We start from the raw sequence: 22,729 nt of genomic DNA, 5'->3' as shown, positions 1-22,729 counted from the left end.
ACACAGCACAGTGTTTACACCTGCCAATGAGGAAACCACTCCCAAATACATGGCATTGTACACACACCACTCTCTGTGTGTGTGTATATGTGTGTGTGTGCACATGTGTGTGTGTTTCATGGTGGGCGTCGTTTATATTAGGATGGTGCACAGTGGTGGGGAGATATATTAGGGTATTTTGACAGCTCCAGAAATTAACACTGAAAAAGGTCTTTTTCTGCTCACAACCTCTCAGCTGGGGCTTGCCAGACTTGACCAGGCATGTTGCCAAATAATAAATCATATAATTTAAAAATCCAACACTTTTTTTACACAACCATTTTACTTGCAGGCTAACATAATGGCTTATAAGCATTATTTATTCAAATTATACACCAAGCATATTGAATGCTCTAATCCTAGGATTGGTTATATCGTCTTACATAAAAACAACATAGAGTAGAATATATAGATTATTCTGTCCGGTGCTGAAGGCATGCCAATGCAGAACTGTATGCCTAAATAGCATGCTGTGACGATACGTCCTAACGGCCTAAAGATATTGCATAACAGCTTCAAGTAGAACATGGGCATTATAGAATTAGCCCATGTGAGCGTAAGCACACAGAGAAACACCAAGCAATTGCAGCAGTGTATAATTATCACATAATATATAAGCTATTTACACAGATGAATACATTATATTTTGTACACTGTACAAATAGCTACTTAGGGATAGGGCTTTGAGATCTTTAGCCTAAACCAAAGCGTGTATAAAGTGTTGACAAGTCAGGACAGGCAATTACCTGGGCCCCCCTTGCCCACCCCCTTGCCCACCTTGATAAGGTTTGGATAAGACACTCCATCCAATGGGCTGGGGCTGATCAGACTCTGCAAAGCGGCTTTGAAGACGAGATCATTTTCTCTGCTGGGATTCCCAGGCATGTTTCATTATAACATGATTAGCACAAAGGCTCATTACAAATGCAGCAAATGACGGCTTTGAACTATCGCATGAGCGGAATATGATCGTACTTATGGATTCCTGTAGTGCAGAAAGACTGCAACAGCTGTGGGTGAAAAAAAAATGAAGGAGATCAGAGAAAAACGCAACAATCGGCAGGAAATGTGCATCACTGTGTGATCATATAAGTCAGAGACTTGACAAAGTTTCCACTGCAGAGTGATTAGCATCTTTAATTGACACCATCCTGACTGACAAGTTTGGGCAGATTCTGTGGGTCGTCGTCACTGGGTTCATCACTCTCTCCTTCTCCCCTCTCCCTCTCTCTCTGCCTCTCCCTCTCCCTCTCTCCTTAACAACACACACCGTGAAGATGGTGAAACGACTTTTTTTCTACTCTCCTCTCATCATCTGCCCACCGTACGCTAAACTCGGCTCTTTGACGTGCATAATGTGGGATTCTTTTGTGCGTCTCTACACGATAATAAGCTTATCTCCTCTGTACATATGGACATGTGTGCTTAGACAATGAATAATGCTTTAAATATGAACCATATGCTGATTGAAAAACGGCATGACCAATCACGCACAGCAAAGAAATACCGCTCCTGCATAGACACACACACGCACACGCACACGCACACACACACACACACACACACACACACACACACACACATACTGTATATACTGTATGTTCCTATCAGCATTGTCTATCATAAAATCTCCTTAAATGTGGAATGCACAGTACATTAATGCACATTGTACATCATCCAGCGAATAATGTGATGAACACAATGTGACTGGCGTGGTCCATTTATGGCAGTTTAGCTGTATGCTTTTGGTCATGAAGCTAGCTAGGTAGTCCTGAGGAGGAGCGAGTATAGTCAAAATTTCATTGGGGCCCTCCGGGGTCTCCCCAATACCCAAGGCAATCTTGTTAGTTACCTGACTTGAATAAGGCTCAAATGAGGCCCTTGATTAGCTCGGGCATTGGCAAATGAACATGCTGTCACAAGGGGGGATAACTCTCTACAGGTTGGCTTTGATTTATGAACATGAGTCTTGCGGTGTGTGCAATTGTGCAAATATAACGCTATTTGTGCTGGTGGAGACCCAGCAGAGGAGGTTTTCAACGTCGGGAGAACACTTGCTTTAATGATTCAAGAATCGAAAGCACAACAAATTATTGATGTGGCCCCAGCAGGTTTTTCTCGGGTCTGTTGCATGACATTTTCCCTTTGACGGGGTTATATGTTCTGTTAAAATATTGCTTACTTTGCGACCAGCAGTCCTCCATACACCAGAGGTGAAGGGTTTGGTGTTCGAAAGACATCTAGGTAAAAACTGATACATTTTCTTTGCTTCATTTGTAAAAAAAAATTTTATTTGTGAAATAAAATAGGAAATATTAATAAATATTTTCCCTGGGTCTTTCTTTGTTCTGGTGTGTAAGCGCACTTTATTCTTACAGGAAATTAGAAGCTGAGGTTTTCCAACCGGAGAGACAAACTTGCTGTCTGCTCTGAAATGAAGTGAGTCTTGAGCAGGTGTCAGTTTCTCCTTCCTACCTGGCCTGACAACCGGACTTGTTTACTGCTGTTATGAAGAATGATGCTTGACACTTTGGGGAAGAACACCAAACTTTGCAAGCTTCTTTGGCAGGGCCTAGATAACTCATTTCATCATCCATGAGTAGTTAGGACAACTTCCTTACCATAACATGATTTTTTTTTACTTGGTGAGCCATCAAATATGATGTACTGTGTTGTGCAACTGTAGAAATAACAATAGAGGATCTTCTATTTACAGTACCAGTCATTCAAACTGTATACAATATTCTGATGTCGGATACCTTTTCTGTCAACAGATTTGTAGGCTCTGGTTGTTGATGAAATTTGCTTCGGTCAAATGGGCAGGTTATTGGCTGATGTCACAAGGATGTAGGTTATAATTTACACAAGCACTCATAAGTGAGATGTGTTCCCTCTGAGGATGTGTTTGTTGATTTGTGTGTTATTTGCGTATTAAATTGAGGCATGACATAAATTGGCGTACAGCTGAGTCAATTGGTTGTTGTTTGTATTCTATGTCTGAGTTCTCTTCAACTGCCCTTGTTTCTCTCACCAATTCCCTCTCTCGACTGACAGGAAACCCTCCCCACTGGAGGGATATGTACTCATTTGGAATTCAGTGTTCTCATTGGTGTTGGGCAAACAAGGCTGGGGGAATAACAGACAAAGGGCTCCTCACATCGAGATTAGTCTTTTCTCTCACAGTTGAAAACTGTGCACATGATGAGCTGAAGACTGCAGTTGTTATACATTTCTGGGTGGATACAATACGTGCATCATCTACATTCTACAGAGCCCAGGAGGTGCAAGATATTTTTGTATATTGAGAGAATGTGAGCTCATTTTAGTAAATTGTCTGCTCATAGTGCTCTCGTTTTACTAAGTTGTGGTCTCATTTTATCAGATTGTCAGATTGTGCTCTCAATTTAGTCAATTGTGCACACATTTTACTATATCATGCACACAATTTACTAAATTGTGCACACGTTTTACTAAATTGTGCGCTCATTTCACAAAAATTTAAATGAGAGCACAATTTAGTAAAATGAGCGCACTATTTAGAAAAAAACGTGTGCACAATTTAGTAAAATGAGAACACAATTTAGTATAATGAGTGCACGGTTTCTTAATATACGCCAAAAGATATCTTGCAATGACCCCTCCAGGGTTCCGTAACATTCTCTTTTGCTAAAATACTTCAGTGTGAGCCTTCAGCTATCATCCATATGAAGTGTTCCTCTCTTTGACTAGACATCTCAAAGAGACAGTTGCAGACCAAACACTGAAAACAAAAACATTAGAACTGAAAAAATAAAACAAAAGTACACAGCATGGTCATGCATTCTGATATACACCACCTTTTAATCACAACTTCAAACTTACTTCAAATCATGATAAACCCAGAAACAGGTTCATATTTTGGTAAAGAAAACTACACATAACTTCTTTAATTAACAGCAGTGTCATCAGAAGCTAAAGCAGCCTGGGATTAAACCACTTTGATGTGAGCTAACCTCTGTTTGTCTTTCCACCATCGCAATCCGGGGCAAGACATCAGCAGTGCCGTCACTGTGACGAGCTCAGAGAAAATGCCACAGAGCTGGCATGAAGTCTTTTAACAGATGTTCTGTCGGACTGAAATGTTCAGGCGGCGTCTTCATCTCCGAAACAGCGGATATCCGACCGCCAGAGTCAGTGGTGCTCTAGAGAAACACAAACACACACACACACTGTACACACACACACTGTACACACACACACACACACACACATACTATACACACACAAACACACACACACACTGTACACACACACACTGTACACACACACACACACACACACACACACACACACACACACAAACACATACATACTGTACACACACACACACACACACACACACACACACACACACACACACACAAACACATACATACTGTACACACACACACACACACACACACACACACACATACATACTGTACACACACACACACACACACACACATACTGTACACACACACACTGTACACACACACACACACACACACATACTGTAACCACACACACACGCACGCACGCACGCACGCACGCACACACACACACACACACACACACATACACACACACAAAGAGAGGCACAAAATTCACAAAACTCTCACAACTGGCTTGTCAAACTGAAGCATACTGTGAACCCAAAAGAGACGACTGCAAAATATCACTGTATTTCTCCCAACACCATTGGATATCAAACCATCACACTGCCACTAACTGGTAGATCAAATTTGTTAAACAAGTCTTTAGAAAATGAAAAACAAAAAAAACAGCATGTCTAATAATAGCACTGGGCAATTCAATGTTTCTTCTTGAGATTCATGCATATTGCATAGTGCTGCCACATACATCAGGAATCAGTCAGATGCATGACTAACTTGGCATGACAGCCACTGTCGACAGAAATCAGGTCTACTGTAACTCTGACATCAAAAACCAAAGGAGTGACATCCCTGCCCAGTTTCCATGCAACAAGACCACAGACTCCTACCAGAGCACCAGTGGGCCAGCGCTCTTCAAGCTAAGCAAAGTCTAAACACATGCAAATGCTCTGAGGCCTTTTAGACAGGGTCAAAGATTTTATAATCAGGCCCCTCTGTTGGCATCAGTGTTTGCTCGTGTTGATGAGGAACACTCTGGCAGTTCATAAATATTACCCTTATAAGGGAAAAAAATAGAGAAAAGATAAGAAAAACAACATCAACAAGCGAGGCCCCGGCTGACTTTATCCTGTAAAGCAGACAATTCCTGTCTTAGTGGGTTCCGCTGGGGTGCTCTCTCTCATTGTGATTTCATAAGGGCTTTTGACACCAGTCAGGAAGAAGAAGGGAGGATGCAGTCTGTTGTCTAAGAAATAAAATGGAGGGGGGAGGGGTGGGGGAATGTGTGTTTGGGCACATTCATCTGACCTCGGCCTGCCTTTGCTCAACGCTAGTTATCTCTCCACGCCAAGGACTGAAGGAGAAATTCAATACCCTGATGAAGCTGATGCATAAGATTGAAAGAGTTTGCAGTGTAGCGTAGCACATAAACATGCACACACACAAACAAACATACGCACGCACGCACGCGCAAACACACACACACACACACACACACACACACACACACACACACACACACACACACAGCAACACCACAACAGATGAGCTGCATAATAGAAAGGAAAATAATTTCAGTGACCTGAGTGCAATAAAGGAGATTAAGTATGACGAGTGTCTGCCCAATCGATAGAAACATCTGTATTTCCCAGTGTTTGCTCTCTCTCTCTCTCTCGCTCTCTCTCTCTCACACACTTTGCTTCCTCTCTTTCCCTCTCCATGTATGTGATTCTCTCATTAACTCGCCTAGGTCACTAGGAAATTATTTGTACCTCAAATCCTGAAGAAAAACAGTGCCTATTGTGAACCTCTCACCATAACTGAACATTTAGAATTCCACTCATAATACCAAACAGCCAACACATAAAGTCACCAACTGTCATCATCTTTATTTCATTAAGTCATAACAGCCTACTACCATCTCCCTCCCAATCACAGTTGACTCTTCTAAGTTTAGAGAGGTAAGGGTGTACTACCGTACCATTAATGTTGCCGCCGCCTCCGCCACAGTCGTCGTGGTGATGCCGCAGGCAGATAAGCCGCCCTGCGTAATACTGCCTTCTTCAAACGGGGTGCCAGTGGCAGTCAGAGGTTAATGAGAGGGCACCTGCTCATGAGGATGAAGACGTGGCAGCCAGGAGGGTGGGGGATGGAGGGGGTGGTAGGGTGGGGTGATATGGGGGCGGGTTGGGGGGATTAGCCCACTCACATATCAAAGAGCTCTCCGCGCTACAGAGCGCCTCCACCCTCCCGCTTGGTGGGAAAAATCTGTCTCGGGTGCAGACCCCAACGGGGCCCCGGGGCCGAGGCCTTTCGCTTAGCCGCACCGCTAATCCCGCATCTGAACCCCTGGCGCACAAATTCCTCCAACGACTTGATTACCGCACAATAACAGAGTTTGACACTTAAGGGAGAGTTAATTGAGCTGCTTCTTTTTGGAGAAAGAGACAGGTACGGTTGTTTATCTGTTGTTTTGTTAATGTGTGCTGTGTCACATTTTGTGCTCTTACATGAGAAAACATTTTATTGGATTTACACAACTGTACACAACAGAGTCACTCTATTGATAAAGTCATGCTTCTTCACAAAACCAAAAACATAACTCCTTTTTTTCATTCTGCACTGCAGAGTTACCTTGCCTTGTCTTCACCAATGTCAATCAATTTCCCAGATCTTAGTGACTTTGAAATCACCTTTTTTGTGAGATCACTTGTAGTATTATTATTATTCTGTGATGCAAAGATGATATGTTTCGTTCCCAGACATTGCAGGGCCTAGCCTATGAAAGGAAACACTAACACTCTTCTCCATGTTAAACTGGCCATAATACCACCATTCTGAAATAACATTGCAGGAACCATGTTGATACTCAATACACGGCCACGTGCCAATTTATTAAGCTTCCTTGTGAAAAAAAGGAACTTATTATTTTGTCTGGAGAGGGCACAGCTGTCAAACATAGATGCAGTAATAATCTTCAGATTTGTGAATCCACTAGATTAAGTATTGCATTTAGATCAAAATGCATTTCTTTTACCAGTCCTACGGAGACAATCAAAAGCTTGTTCTTGTAAATGAAACATCCGAGTGAGCCAGATGAAGCCGGATTGCTGAGGGAATTTGATATAATGTGTGTGTTTATAAAAAAAGGGGGAAAAATCTATCAAATGCCCTAAATAAGAATCTAACCAAGGCGATATTTATTTTTTCCTTGTCGTCTATGTGAATAATTGATGCTGTTCTGGAAAAACAATAACATGAAAACAGTGTCAAGGCCATAAAATATTAGTGATATTGCTACGTCGGCGGGGTAGGCATGCAGTAGGGTTCGACTCGACTGTCGTGTTTGAAGGGTTTCTGAAGGGTTTCAGTCAGTGTTGCTCCAGGCGTTATCACCTCAAAACACAGGTTACTCCTGGAAATTCCTGTCTCATCGACCTAAGCGCTAATATATGCTAATAATGGCTCGTTTAAAAGTGCTGTTTGGTGCTTTTATTACTTACTGTTCTGAAGGCACTGGCACTTGGGGTTTTCAATCCAACACCCGCTGGGAGTGACTAAGCCTTGGATGCAGTCTGTAATCTTGGCCTGGCACACAAGAGACGGCTACAGACAGAACATTCAGTTAATGTGTAGTTCCTCTCTCTTTCCCATAAGCCTTTGCGACAGATTTTAGCTGCCTACTTGCTTGTTTCAAAGGTTCACTTTCCATTTTTTTTTTCGATGAAAAAATTACTCCAAAGGTTATCCAAATAGCAGTGAGAAATTAATCATTGTGACATGTCTCATCTTCATGTAGGGGGTTTGCAGATGGAAACATTGTTTCTGACTCAATCTTTAATGAAATTCTATGATAGAAAAACCCACTGATTTCAGTTTGCCCATTTTATTGTAAGAAAAATTAGGAAAGAAAATGATATCCACTGCATGCTATTGTGACATAAATAATAAACTGGGTAGTGTACTAAATACATTACTTCAAATACTACATCATTGAAGCTTTTGGATTGGACAAAGCCTTTTTTAGAGCTTTGTCCCCTTGAAAAATGCATGATAGGGAGCTTGCATTGGTCTGTCTGCATTTTTCTCCCAGCTTAGATTCCTTTGATTGAACTGCAATCAAGCTGACATTTTAGCCCAGACCCAAAGTGCATGTAATCCCTGGTGGCCAATTTGAAGGCCATTCTGCTGATGTCATGCTGGGCATGCTAAATGTTTTCTGGGCTCTGCGGTAGGATCTCTGATTCAGAAGGCTGCCATTTTCATCTGGTCTAATTGATACATAACAAGACAAGAGCTTTCCTCAAAAATGAGGCAGTAATATGATAGTCAATTATTATCTATCCATTCATTCATCTATCTATCCATTTAGTAGAGCTTTTTACAGTTAAAGTTGACTGGTATTTAGCAGACACATTTTTCCAGAGTGATAGACTTACAATGGCAGGTTTGGGAATCAAACTGATGTGAGGTAGTGATGTTACCACTGGCCCATCACAAAGTGCCTCACACTTCAGATAAGGTTTACACAGACTTTTTTCCAACTCCTTGGGAATACTTCATGTATGCATGTCTGCTCCCTGGTAATTATACCCATCATCAAAACACATTTTTGTAGCCCATTCTTTTACTAAAGCATATTCAGGTTCAGTGGCAATTTGTCCAAATGACTTCGGTAGCTGTTCTCCTGCTTAAAAAGATGGCGGTGGTGTCAAGCACGATGTGTTTTGGCTATCTTCCTGTCTGGCTGCATGCTATAAATCTACCCAGCAGCTCATTGACATTTAGTATCAATGACATTTAACATCAAAATGGCTTAATTAATTATCTCATAAACCCCATGTCTCCACCAGGCAAATAATAGTGGTTATGAAAAGCTTCTGGATATCAGGAAATTCTGAGGAGAAAATTGTCTGGACCTTATAACTTTGACATTATAGAGTGCCATCTGTCCACTGGTCATTTACTGTATGTGGAGGGGAATAAATAATGCTATGCTATGCTATGCTATGCAATTCTTTCATGACAAAATGCATTGACACCTTGGTTCTATCTGTTAATGGAAAAAAAGTAAAAAACTTTAGTTTGTCAACAAAAATGACTACAAGAGCAAGACGAGACTCAGAATTAATTTCAGAAGGTTTTCCTGCAGTGTTTCCTGTAACTTGACACCATTGTCATTGTTTTCAACATAAATGTGCATTAGAGTCATTTCTCTCAAAAGAATCACATTTACTCTGAACTTTTTTTTTTTTTTTTTATCCTTCTGTGCTGTCGTGTTTGTCCAACTTTTCACTGTGTCTTCAAAGCAACTTCAGAGCAATCAGTGGCATACAAACACCCCAGTGAATAAATTAATTTTGTTTTTATTTCTCCCACTGTTATCAGTCGGGGATAAATGGGGCATTGACACTGAAGGCTCTAAAGGCAAGGACCGATGGGGAAATATGTTATCAACTTGTGAACTTTTCACTCCAAAAGATCATTATTACTTCTGATAATGGGGTTGCAACTGGTCCCCATTACACAACTGCAATCATAACTCAGCTAACTTCCACTTAATGTTTGGTTTTTCACCGTATTCTACTGAGTGAGTTCTAAGAGAACCTGGCCATATGGTCACTCCTACACTATCAGACACCTTCATTCTTTTCAGCATCCAATTTTACTCTGTGGATAAAAATAAACTGCCCTCTTTGATGTCACACAAGCTGACAAGCATCCTCCACATGAACGTGTGAGACGTATACTGTTAGAGGAAAAAACAACTAGAACCATTTTATTTTCAAATGAGGAGGAAAAATGAGAGAGAGAAAGGAAGAAAGAAAGAAAGAAAGAAAGAAAGAAAGAAAGAAAGGAAAAGACATAAAGTTGAAAAGAAGGAAGGGAAAAGAAAGAAATTCTCTGTTATTGCCTGCACCCACTTGTTTCAATTGTCTGTGCTTCACTGAGGCATATGATGGGAGACCTCTTTCCACTGTCCCAAGGTAGCGCATCTTTGGAAGATGACAGGCCCCGGGCTGCCTTTTTATGATGATTTATTTGAACCAGTCTCTATTCTGTAATGGAACTTCATTTGTATCAGTGTCTGGCTGTTTCTCCCCAGATGGAGCCTGACTGGGGAGTCTGATAGGGCCCAGACCTGAGCCCGATCTGGCCACGAGTCACACACTCAGACGGGAGCCCCAGCAAGCATGCTGTCACTAAGCTCAGACACATGGAAGCGTGAAAATGGTGTGTCTGTCTAACATGTGAGTGGACAAAAAAAAAAGACAGACCACTATTCAGCGTAAAATGTTTTAGAACATGCAAGTCATTTTGTTGAAATGAGACTTGGCAGTGAGAATGGAGATTTATTAGATGTATACTGTGTGAAGACCATAAAGGTTCAGCATGAATGAACACACAGCTCCTTTAGTTGAATTCATCACAGGACGTGCTTCAGGCATTTGGTGAGAATGGATGCTGGCAGATGGAGTAGAGGATTATTGGATATGTGCAACATAAGGTCTAGTGCGACCTTGGTCTTGCCCACTTTTTGCATTTCAAAAGGGAAAATAAATTAATTGTGAGAGAATGACTTTACCAGACATCAGTATGAAAATGTAAATAATTATTTTAACCAATAGCTACATATAGATCTGTTTGGTATGTTGGGTACTGCCCCCACAAGGGGGAAGGCATGCAGCACACCATTAAGTGAATGAGGGAAATCACAGTTACACTTTATGTTTGTTTTACATTCAGATGGTGTTCAGCTTGTTTCTAAACACAATTATTTCTAGGAATTATGTTTAGTTAACTGTCCAATGTATGCTATCAATTCACCCTCGATTTCCCAATGTTGACGACAAATTTGTCTGATAGCTAACATTCGATGTTAGCTTCATTAGCTTGTAACATAGCCAACTATTACACATTACTTGGTAAAACTATGTATATGGACATTCTAGGGAATGTACATTCCAAATAATTAAGGTGTAACTTATGAGTATGTGGGGTTATGCTTGCTAAACAAAGCCAAACAGTCTGGCCATTGAAAACAGTAGGCCTACTATGAGTCCACTTAATTGAGATAGTTCTGACAGTGTAACTGCAATTACCAAAACTTGGGAACTTAATATTAACCTTAACCCCGCTAAGACACAGATAACTTTCAGTCCAATCTTTTCTTGCAGTTTATTGATGTTTGGTAAAATATTTAATCTTGTTAAGGTGTTTTCTGATAGGCTATTCACGCAGATGCACCTCAAATCAAAAGTGTTTCTGAATGAACTTTAGGATTATTTTACACTTTCGACATAATAACTTTGATGTTTTTCCAAAGACTTGACAAAGCAATAGCATTGTGTCAAAGGGGATGAAGAAATCTGGTTTGACCATATGGCCACTGTTGCTGTGCATTCACACATTTCAGTGCCCATGCCCAGGGGCGCTGATAGATCATTTGGGCCCTATGACAGACAATAATTCTGGGCCCCCGGATAATATATACTGTACATGTAGCATTATTTGGGGGGCTCTCTGGGGGCCCCCTTTCAGTGCTGGGCCCTTAGAATTGTCCCTGTCCATGCCAATATTAGAGAGAGAGAAAGAGAGAGACAGACAGACACCAAAGAAAATGCAAAGAAGATATTTACGCTTTATTGTAGTAATTCTTCAAAAGAATGGATGAAGTGTACATGTTTTTGCTGCTTCAAAGACTTTCAAGCAAGTCACGTTCTGATTTAGGGATAATTTTTCGTGTAGGGATATTTTTCAACATGTCAACGGACCCGACACATTTTTTTGTGTGTGTATGGGTGGCATCAGTGTGATTTCCAATCTGTCAAGATTTTCATGATGGTGCGACATTAATGTGGAGTGAGAAAGACACACACACACACACACACACACACACACACACCAACACACACATACACCGCACCCACATTTCCCCTTGGAGACCTGTCTCCCCAACACTTTGCTTTTGCAATATCTGAGGTGTCATGGCAACATCACAAGATCACGTATTCCTCGCAGGGATTGGCTCCTGTCGTGAGCTGGCCACGGTTGGGGGGCGGGGTGTCCTCGTCACCGGGGCAATCGGCAAAGGTTAATGCAGGCAGGTGGAGTGTGTGCATGTGTGTGTGCGTGTGTGTGTGTGTGTGTGTGTTGGGAGTTAGGGGTGGAGGTGTTGGGGAGTGCACTGCCACCGAGACATCAGGCGACATTGCCACTATAACACCCCCAACATAAACACTGTGGGGACCTTTGAACTGGTTGACATATAAAAAGAGTAAATCACTCTGATACAGCAGACACACAGTTTATGTGGAACGCGGACAAATGCAGTCACCATATCACCAATTTTTGCCGAGACCATCTATAATTTAGCAGTGTGTGAAGATGTCCCTGTCCCATTTCAGGCCGGTTTATAGATGACATATTTTACACTGGCCTTGCTTGGCCAACTAGCTGCAGCATCTTAAATATGAGTTTTCACTGAAGCAGACAAAACTGCACTGAGAGAAACAGTCTTTTCTGTCTGGCAGGATATTCTGCAAAAGCTAGAGAGTGGATGTCCCGCTTGTTAAACATTACTGTTTTAACCTGAATTTTCATTATTGGGTCTGTAGTGAAGCAGTACATAGTTTTAGACCATGAGTCAGGTCCATTCAGCTTTGATAGACCCATAACTTACTCCCGTTCTCTGGCCCACGTCTGTGCAAATAGGGATAGGAGATGAGTCTTTCTTTTTAAAAAGTTTTTCTTTTGAAGTCTCATTTTTCTTGTACAACTTTCATTACAAGCACGTCAAGAGTAACAAGAGTGTCTTTTTATGACTCAGCTGTATACAGGCTTGAGCCCACTAAGTTTTAATCATTCATGTCTATCTCTTATCTGGCCATTCATGCACATATTTCTGTGGATAAACAGTGTTGTAACACTTAAGACTTGTACAAGAAACATAAGATAAAATCCTTGATGACGCTGCACAGTCAGTGAGCCCCACAAAGATTATGAAACACAAACACCAACTACTTGTCAACCAACAGCTAACAAGCTGTCAGCTAAGCCTTCCCATAAGTTATACCTTCACTTTCCTCATAGCAACCCTGATTCAAGACCTGTCCTTTGTACAGAGTGTGGTTACAAAGGTCCAATGGCATATGTAATATAAAATATCAATCATGTTGTATGAAATGTGTACTATATGTTGTATATACTTTACATAAACTGTTAATGGAGAGCACTATTGCAAAAGGTAATTGTTAGATTCTGACAGACAGAAGGGAAACTTAGCTTTGCGGTATGGTACTTCAATAGTGTATTCTATAATATTATCATTGTTGATTTATACTTGTCTTAAGGGCCCTTTGTGATTGGCATCCAAAACTTATATGCATACTGAAATGCATCAGAGATGATTAATCAGCTGTTCATTAGTTGTTCTGGAGGATGTTTGAATGCATTCCTTGTAGGCAAACATACTCATCTTAGCAGTCAGCACCAAGGCAACCATACATTATAGCTTGCCTAAAATACTGCATTTACAATCACCACTCGGTCTTTCATGTTGAATGATATTAGCAGTGTTATGCTAAATAAGCACACAAAGCGTCCTTGAACGCTGGCAGTTGTTTCACGGGACCTTTAACATGACAGTATGTTCAGAGTCCTCTGCGTTCAGCTCAGCCTGGATTGTTTCTGTAGATGTTGTTTTGTTCTGGGTCTGGCGTATCCCCTGGAGACGGCCTGCGTTGGTTCCATACATTGTGATGAAACGTGGAACACCCCTGGGCCACTCAGCTCAAAGGGTCCTTTCTTTCTCTTTTCCCTTCTTCTGTTTGTGTTCATTCATTTTTTCTTTCTCTCTTTCTCTCCCCCTATCAGCTTTTCATGAGCTAGTATGAAAGTGCTGTCTCCCCTCAGACATAATTAATATCCAACTGTTACCACACCAACAGATGAATTATTAACCATTGGTCAAGCCAGGGCTGTGAAGATGAAACAGTATACATTTTGGGCTCTAAAAGGTCGTCTCTATGCTTTCTTTGAACCTGTCAGTACCGCTAGACATCATCTCTGTTCAATTAATTTACTTCTATCTTTGGGGAAAGGGAGTCATACAACATTTCTGTTGTTCTCTGTGTGTATGTGAATGTGTGTGTGTGTGTGTGTGTGTGTGTGTGTGCGTGTGTGTGTGTGTGTGTGTGTGTGTGTGTGTGTGTGTGTGTGTGTGTGTGTGTGTTTGTGTGTTTGTTATGATGCATTTGCCTTTGTAGTTCCACATCCATCTCATCAGCACCTCCCATTTAGCCTCCATGTTGGATCAATCCCATTAGGCTTTGGCGGTAATGGTTTGCCTGCCAATGCGTTTATTTTTATCCAATGCATCTCTCTCTCTCACATTATTCATTATTCCAGTCCAGTTTTATCTGTGGCGTGGCGTGTTACATTGCCAACGCAGAGCTCTCTCTCTCTCTCTCTCTCTCTCTCTCTCTCTCTCTCTCTCTCTCTCTGTCCTCAGTCGGTCTCACAGTTTACAAATGAGCAGACTGTTTGAAAGGAGAGAGACCTAGGTAGCTCTTGACTTGGAAACAGATGTGGCCTGGATTTTGTGTGAAACTCGCATATCCATGATATATTAGGCCCATACCAATGCCAAACCAGGCCAAGAGCTATCCGAAAGCCAGTTATCAACTGGATGGGCAATGGAGTTCTACTATCTCAGCCCACACAGACAAAGCTAATGGGCCTTAAGATTTCCCTGTATTTCCCTTTTCTAACTTGGCCAATGATAACATCAGTGTGCTTCCATGTCAGTGTGAGGAACGAAGAGAGAGAGAGAGAGAGAGAGAATGAGAGAAGTGTCGACTCTTTGCCGAAACTTCTCTCAGAACTCTGCCAAGCTCTCACCCAAGGGGATGCCAGCCCGTGTGGGGAATGCAAGCGCGGTTAGACTTCACGCCTGGGAAATCCCTGACAAAGAGACACTCTGCATGTGGTGCACAGAAACCTGTCATCAGGAATCACTTGTGTTTCCACAGGCTGCGGTGGGAGAATATGAGGCAGTAGGTACAGTTTGTCTTGTTCATTAGACGGAAGAAGTTTCTCTCACAGGAGAAAAAAAAGCCTCAACCTCCATTTAGTTAAATTGCTAAAATCATTTTATTGTTCAGATCTTTGTATTTAGATGATACTTTACCCGATAATGATTATATTCCCATTTTGACATGATAACTAACAACCAACACACATGATTGTGTTTTCAAACAACTGTGTCTCACTACCGAAGTATTTTAATAAAAAAAAATTTACCCTGAATAAAATGTCATCTTCAGAAAATTCTTCTTTTTCCACTTGACATGACTTTATGCAAATCAGTGCAGAGAATATCTTTCAAGACGACCACTCTTGAATATAAGCTCCATGGATATAAAGAGAAGAGGGAAAGCCCAGGGGTCAAAATCTGATTAGTTTGATATTAAATTCAAGTGCTCATCTCGAGGACAGCCCTACGTCAATTCGCCTGATATGAATAGAGGGGCTGCGGAAGGAAGGCAGGATGAGGGTAAAATTGCTTCTCATACTGTATATAATTTTAATATTTCCCATCTAAATATGTTTGTTTCTGCACTTGTCCCTAAATATAGAGCCTTAAAAGAGTTACATGATGGAGTTGAATGAGCCCGCGGCAACGCGGTGCACATTTTGTGCGTGCACGGAGCTGTAAGCTGTTATACTTTATTGAGTTTGCGGTCTGATCATTTCCTATGAAAATGCAAAAATGTGATTATGCCACCTCACGATTTGCGCATGTGAAGTCACAACAGGGTTTAAGTTCCCCGGTGGCACAGTGAGTTAAATATGGCATTGAGAACGCAATTAGATCAGATCTGCCTTTGGCAAGCGTTGCGTCTTAATTCAGTAACCCTTCACTGTGAACCATCACACTCCCTGTCAGAGTATATGCATGACACCAACGTGTTCGCCTCTCCTCTACTGTGGGTGCAGTCAGTAACTAAGTATGTAGGTTTATATTCTGTCCAGTGGATTGGGAGAATCTGGGAAAATAAAGGTTCTTGACAGACAGACTCTGAAGAACCTTATATTGAAAAAAGGGGGCTGTGGTAGTGCTGAAGGGTTCTTGACAGCTTGACGTAGGTATAAAGCTTATAGCCCCAAGTATTCATAGTCAGAGGGCTTGAGCCACATTTCAGTCTAGGTATCACCTTTTGAGGATTTTCATCTGTTGAGAGGTTACGGCTGTATTTTGTGATCATTTTGCAATGTGCAAAGTGTTTACTGCAAGTTATATTGTGAATGCAGTTTTTCCCTTTAAATGACGGAACATATCTCTTTAGCTGTGGGGACTTTTCCCTGGATGTGTTTTATATTTTCCTCCTGAGGTTGTCTAAACAACTGCTGTTGAGATGGCAGCTTGGTCACCAATAAACTCAGGACACATTTGGACATTTCCTATAAATGGACAAACTGAATAATATTTGCCATGTTATTCCATTTAGCCAACTAATGTCAAGTAATCAAACAACATCTTATCAACATCATTGGCTTTATACTTCAACGACTAAATGGCTAAAGTATAGCCATTAGCAGCAGAGGTATTCCTAAAGAAAGACTGGGGCCGTTGTTCAAAGAATCAAAATGTCAGTGTCAAACAATCTGAGAGCAGCCTTTCATCAGGTTATCACTGCTTTCTCAAAGGTTAAAGAGATGAATCTTGAGATGAATCATCCAGGTCAGATTGTATTGAGCTTTTGGGGCTATCAGACTTTGTTCTAGGCTACGTGAGGACTGTCAAATCCACTCCCTACATCCCAAACCATTACATATTAAAAATGTCTGCAGCTCCCTCTGTCCTCCACAATATGGAAGAGCTTACTTTAGTGAAATGATGTTATACTGTAGGTGTCCTTATGATTATGAAAAAATATAAGCATGTCTGCGTTAACAGTAGGCACAGAAGTACAGGCATTGTCACAGAAGTAGTATTGGTGGCATTCTCCAGTATCACATCCCTAATTTAAGAGTGAAATTGGAAAATAAACAGTGTGTGTGAAATGGATGAAAACATGTGGTCAAGATAATGCAGGTTCATTTTTATCAGTATGAAAAGATGACTGATATGTTTTGAATAATAAATATGTCTTGACATGTGTTGATATATGCCCCAGATATTTTTTGGGACACTAGAGGGTTCTGCTCTCTTTGCTAGGGAATGCTTTATCACCCTCTATTTTCACAGGAGCATACCAGGAAAAGAAACAACAAATACCATGTACCCATCGTAGATAAACATTACCTGTGGACCAGAATGTCTGTAGTAATGGTCATCGTGTTTGCCGTGCTGGAGTTCACCTTCTGCCATTGTGTCATTACAATTACATGTAGGTTTGAACAAACAAATGCCCCTGTCAACTTCAGATTGTACCTTTTTCAGAATACCAGGGTTACTCTTGCAACAATCCCTCCATAACAATCCCTCCTGCCAACAGTGATTTTCTTCAAACATGACATGACTCTGATGATGGCCATCTTGGTAATGCCTATGGGCAGTTAACAAAATCAGGCTACTATCCAAATGAACGGGGAGAGGTCTGTTACTTTTCAGTATGGACATACAAAGTACAAAATGTGAATCCATATTTAAATCTGAATTGAACAATGAATCTTTTTTTCTTTTTTTTCTTCAAACAAACTTCCTTACTGTGCATGCACAACTTTCTTTGGCTATTGCCATTATGACGAGGGAAGTAAACAGAAAGCTAAACATCAATCATGCCGCTTCCAACAATGTGATTGGCTATTTACATTACAGGGCAGGACTTCCAGTTCACAGCTCCAACTTCCTTTTCACATTGCGGTTAGTAATGGCAATTAAGCAATACACAAAATACAATAAAGGCATGCATTGAGTGGGAGTTGAGGAGAGCGTGACTTTTGAATTAGTTAATACAATGTATTTTTCACATTAGCGCTTGTTATTACAAAATGCATTAAAGGTGGTCTAAGTGATGCCGCACGCGGTAAAACGCGATCTCTGTGGACAGCCCATGCCTCAAGAACGTGGTGAGCTAGCTCTCTGTTTTGTTTGAAAGTCAACAGAAGTGACGTTACCCAGCATCGCTTAGAGTACCTTTAATGTTAGTAATATATAATAACATATATACATATATATGTAAGAGAGCTAGTACAATGTAATAAGTAGTCTATTTTTGGGGATTCAAACCTTTCAGGTCCATTTCAGGACAATTACACCCTAGTCTTTCATGTAATTCTAACTAGCTGGATTCTACAGGAGTGCCTCATGCCTGTAAATATGATGAATGTGATAAATGTTTAATAATGTATAACAGATGCATACATTATGCATCATACTGCAGATAAATATTTCATATATGCGGCTGCCCACAGTATGATATGAATGTGGTTGAATGGGCTCAAATGGGGGCAATTTTCCATTGTGTCACTGAATTACTCCAAGGATGTTTGTGTTCGGCCTGAAACATCAGTAATTACTGACAACATGCTTCTGGAGTAAAATAGTGTCACACAGTGTGCACACTTCTGACCTCACCACTCGTCTCGTCTCTGCGTGTTTACTTGTTTACTCACCACTTCTGAGTCTTTTATTGCAGTGTTTCTCAAAGTGTGGTCCGCAAGCTAACCCAAGTGGTCCGCGAGCAGACGTGGTAAAATATAATATAGATGAGTTGTTTGCAATATTGAACCAAATTTTATGTAAATACAAACAGTTCTGTAACAATGTTTATGTAAGCTACGCCAGTTTAAATGAATTTTCTCACACAATATAGGTGCAAATACAATAAGCAAGGTGGTTCAGTGAGTAGGCCTACTGTGTAATATACTGTTAAAGTAGGACTACTGTTTTTTTAGCTAGGTGGTCCGTGAGGTTGTTTTTATTGGTTAAGTGGTCCTTTGTCTGAAAAAGTTTGAGAAACACTGTTTTATTGAAAACCATTTCTGTGGCTTGCATCAGACCACTGGTTCTGTTAGCGTTGCACCAATCTCGTCATCAGGTCACCGTAAAACAGTGAGGAAAAGAGAGATGTTCAACGTGATGATGCCCGCTGTCAGGATCAACGGCGCCTAGAGTGACACATCTCATTCAGGGGGCGATGTCCCATGAGTGCTCTGTCAGGTGACGGCAGGTGATGATGAATGCGCGGTGGCACCAGCGAATGTTGATCAAGGTGACGCAAGGAGAGGACGGTGGCTCTCTCAGGTCCCCTCCTGACGACAAACCAGGCTGCCCGCCGTGAGAGGAAACAAGCACCACTGCTAAGAGATCTATCATGTACCATGCAACGAGAGAGGGAAATGATGAGGGGAAATGCTACATCCTCATGACTACAACAACTGCAGTTTCACTCTAGGGGTCGTAGCACAACTGCTGGAAGATCACAGAAGCCATTTAATGACAAACAATCAGCTAATTTCAAAAAAGAATCATTGACTTCCCTCCCAAAAGACGATGTGACAAACGTCTGTGTTATACAGAAAAACAAAAACAAAAAAATATTGAAAAATAATGAAAATTGCACACTGTGATATTTTTCGTAATTGTATCTATAATTGGGCATATCCGAATAGGATTTGAGGCTGATTTATTTGTCAAATTTACATGAACAATAAAATCAGCAACCGCGCTTATTTCCCAAACACAGAATATATTATGGTAATTATGTCTGGTTTGTTGATAGTAAATAGATCAGTGTGAGAAGCTTCTCCAGGGCAGACGATCCCAACAGACGGATGTGCCACGTTGGCTGAATAATGGACCATGTTAACCAAACATGGTCCTCTGCACACCGCAAGGCTGTGGTTGCGTTCAGGACCTCATATTACTGACGAGTCACAATGCAAAACACACATGGAAATGGTTTTGGACGTAAACGCATACGCATGTCACGATGTAGAATCAGTAGCATTATTATTCCATGCTCAGAAATGACAGCCATGTTGGGAGGCAGGCTCATCTTGTTGGTGCCTCAGGTAAAACTTTGGGCTAGCCAATGGAATGTGAGCCACATATTCTATACTGTATGTACTGTATATCTAAGCAGTGGGTACACCATTAGGTTGATGTTCATCCAATCAGTGTCTGAAGGAGCATATATGCAGATTAAATGGAGCCCTGTACTTTTTTGATTGTACTTGATTTTACTGGATAGGTGAAATAACTGAGGTGAGTGTGTGTGTGTGTGTGTGTGTGTGTCTTTATCAATGTATTCACTCATCCATTTATCAATCAATCACTCATCTTGTTCTTACCTCTATCCTATTCTCTATTAATTAAAAAAATCACTCTCAGTCTCTCGACCTTGCCACTTCCTGACACATAACAACAAGAACAGCAACAGAACATATCGGAACTCTCTGCAGTCCTTTTGGAGTCTGCTCCCCTTAACAGGGGCAGCCGTGGGCAGCCGTGGCCCACTGGTTAGCACTCTGGACTTGTAACCGGAGGGCTGCCGGTTCGAGCCCCGACCAGTAGGCGTGGCTGAAGTGCCCTTGAGCAAGGCACCTAACCCCTCACTGCTCCCCGAGCGCCGCCATTGTAGCAGGCAGCTCACTGCGCCGGGATTAGTGTGTGCTTCACCTCACTGTGTGTTCACTGTGTGCTGTTTGTGTTTCACTAATTCACCGATTGGGTTAAAAGTAGAGATCAAATTTCCCTCACGGGATCAAAAAAGTATATATACTTATACTTATATACTTATACTTATACAGATCAAGGACCTGCCTTCTGCTCTCCAGGATAGGGTGCTTCTGCTCTCCAGGATAGGGTGCTTCGTCTTCGTCTCCCTTCCCTTCCCCTCCCCTCGTTTTCTCTCCTCTCCTCTGCGGGTCTCCTCCGCCCTTTCCGTGCCATCCATCCTCCACTGTGTAATTGTGCACTTTGATCTGTGTTTGTTCCATCTGTATCATATTTAATGTAATTACGATGAGGATTCGCCAGCCCTGTCCTCCCCTGCAGTCTCATTGCACTTGATTGCCCATGTGGGAGGTGTATGTGTGCAGGAGTCTAAGTGTAATTATATGTGTTGGTTTCAGATCAGTATCAGAGACAAGAAACAAACGCAAAACAGACACGCATATGCACACACACAAACACACACACACATGTGTGTGCACATACACACACACACACACACACACACACACACACGCACACAGACAAAACACACACACACTGCCTGGATCTGGTGTTACTGGGTAAAAATGCATTACATTTAGAGTCATGCTAAATCTGGGGCATCGTTCGACACTACATTTATGAGAAATAAAATGCTTGCATTAGCATCGGTGACAGCTCCCAATGAAACACCTAATTACTGCATCTGGGATGAGCTCTACTCACTCGCTGTTGTTTTCAGCCCCCTGAAAGCGACACTTTGTCAGTACTTGGGCTCAATTGTGCCAGAGGGTTATCTGTCAATATGAGGATGCAATATTCAGCCGGGGGCACTCAGTGCAGACTATTGACTTGGTGGATAGTTTCTTTGTAATGTTCAACAGGAACTTTAACGCTCTGCTGGAACACTCGAGCCGCTTCATGCAAAGTTTAATTTCATTCCTGTGTGCAGTTTCTTTGGTGTAGACTAAGTTGTATTTCTTTCCTGAGGAAACAGACAGAGAGAGAGAGAGAGAGAGAGAGAGAGAGAGAGAGAGAGAGAGAAATAGATAGGCTGATGTCTGCCTCCTATCTGAAAATCCAATACAAGTTTATTCTCCTACATGACATTTTAGGTCTACTGAACACACCGCAGACTGACTGGAGGTACAACTCAAACAGCCGCAGAAATGTGATTGGCCTCCACTCTGTGACCCCTGACCTGCTGCGTGATTCAGATCGAGGAAAATGATTGGCTGAGCTACTACTGGGAGAATGGGCTTGTAGTTGTCATCTAATAAACTAGATGTACCGCAGAGCGGTACAAAATATGACCGCCGCCCAGTCCAGCACATTTTTTCCACAAAAATAATTCACGCTGAAAGGCCTATATGATTCTAACTGTCTCACTAAATTGCATTATCCACACTCAATTCTCACTGGTATCTGCTACACAACAAGTACCAAAACATGATTAGTTCATAGATTTCACATGTAAAATTCATTTTATACAACCCCACCCCATCTTGCCTGTTCATAATTCTGAGAAATTCTTGAATATGTGTCATACGTATGATTACTGTGAATGTATGTGTGTGCGTGTATATCTGCTTATGCACATGTGTGCACATGGAATGGGTTAACATGACCCCTGGAGGCAAACATACAGAAAAAATTACGGTTCTCAGAAACCTGATATTCTGGATCATTATGACACCCTCTGTATGCACGCCAAGTTTTGTGGAATTCCGTTCATGGGGGGCCACACAATAAATTAATTTATGTTACTATACACCAACTGGCCTGTAGGTGTCCGGAGACAGTTTTCTGTGAATATCTCGAGAACCGTAGGGCCTAGGAGGTCCACCTTTTTTTTGTATGTTGGTCTTAAGGGGGCATGTTAACCCATCCC

This window comes from Alosa sapidissima, chromosome 4, assembly GCF_018492685.1.
Source record: "Alosa sapidissima isolate fAloSap1 chromosome 4, fAloSap1.pri, whole genome shotgun sequence".
Classification (NCBI taxonomy): Eukaryota; Metazoa; Chordata; class Actinopteri; order Clupeiformes; family Clupeidae; genus Alosa; species Alosa sapidissima.
Note: the sequence above shows the minus strand (reverse complement) of the source record.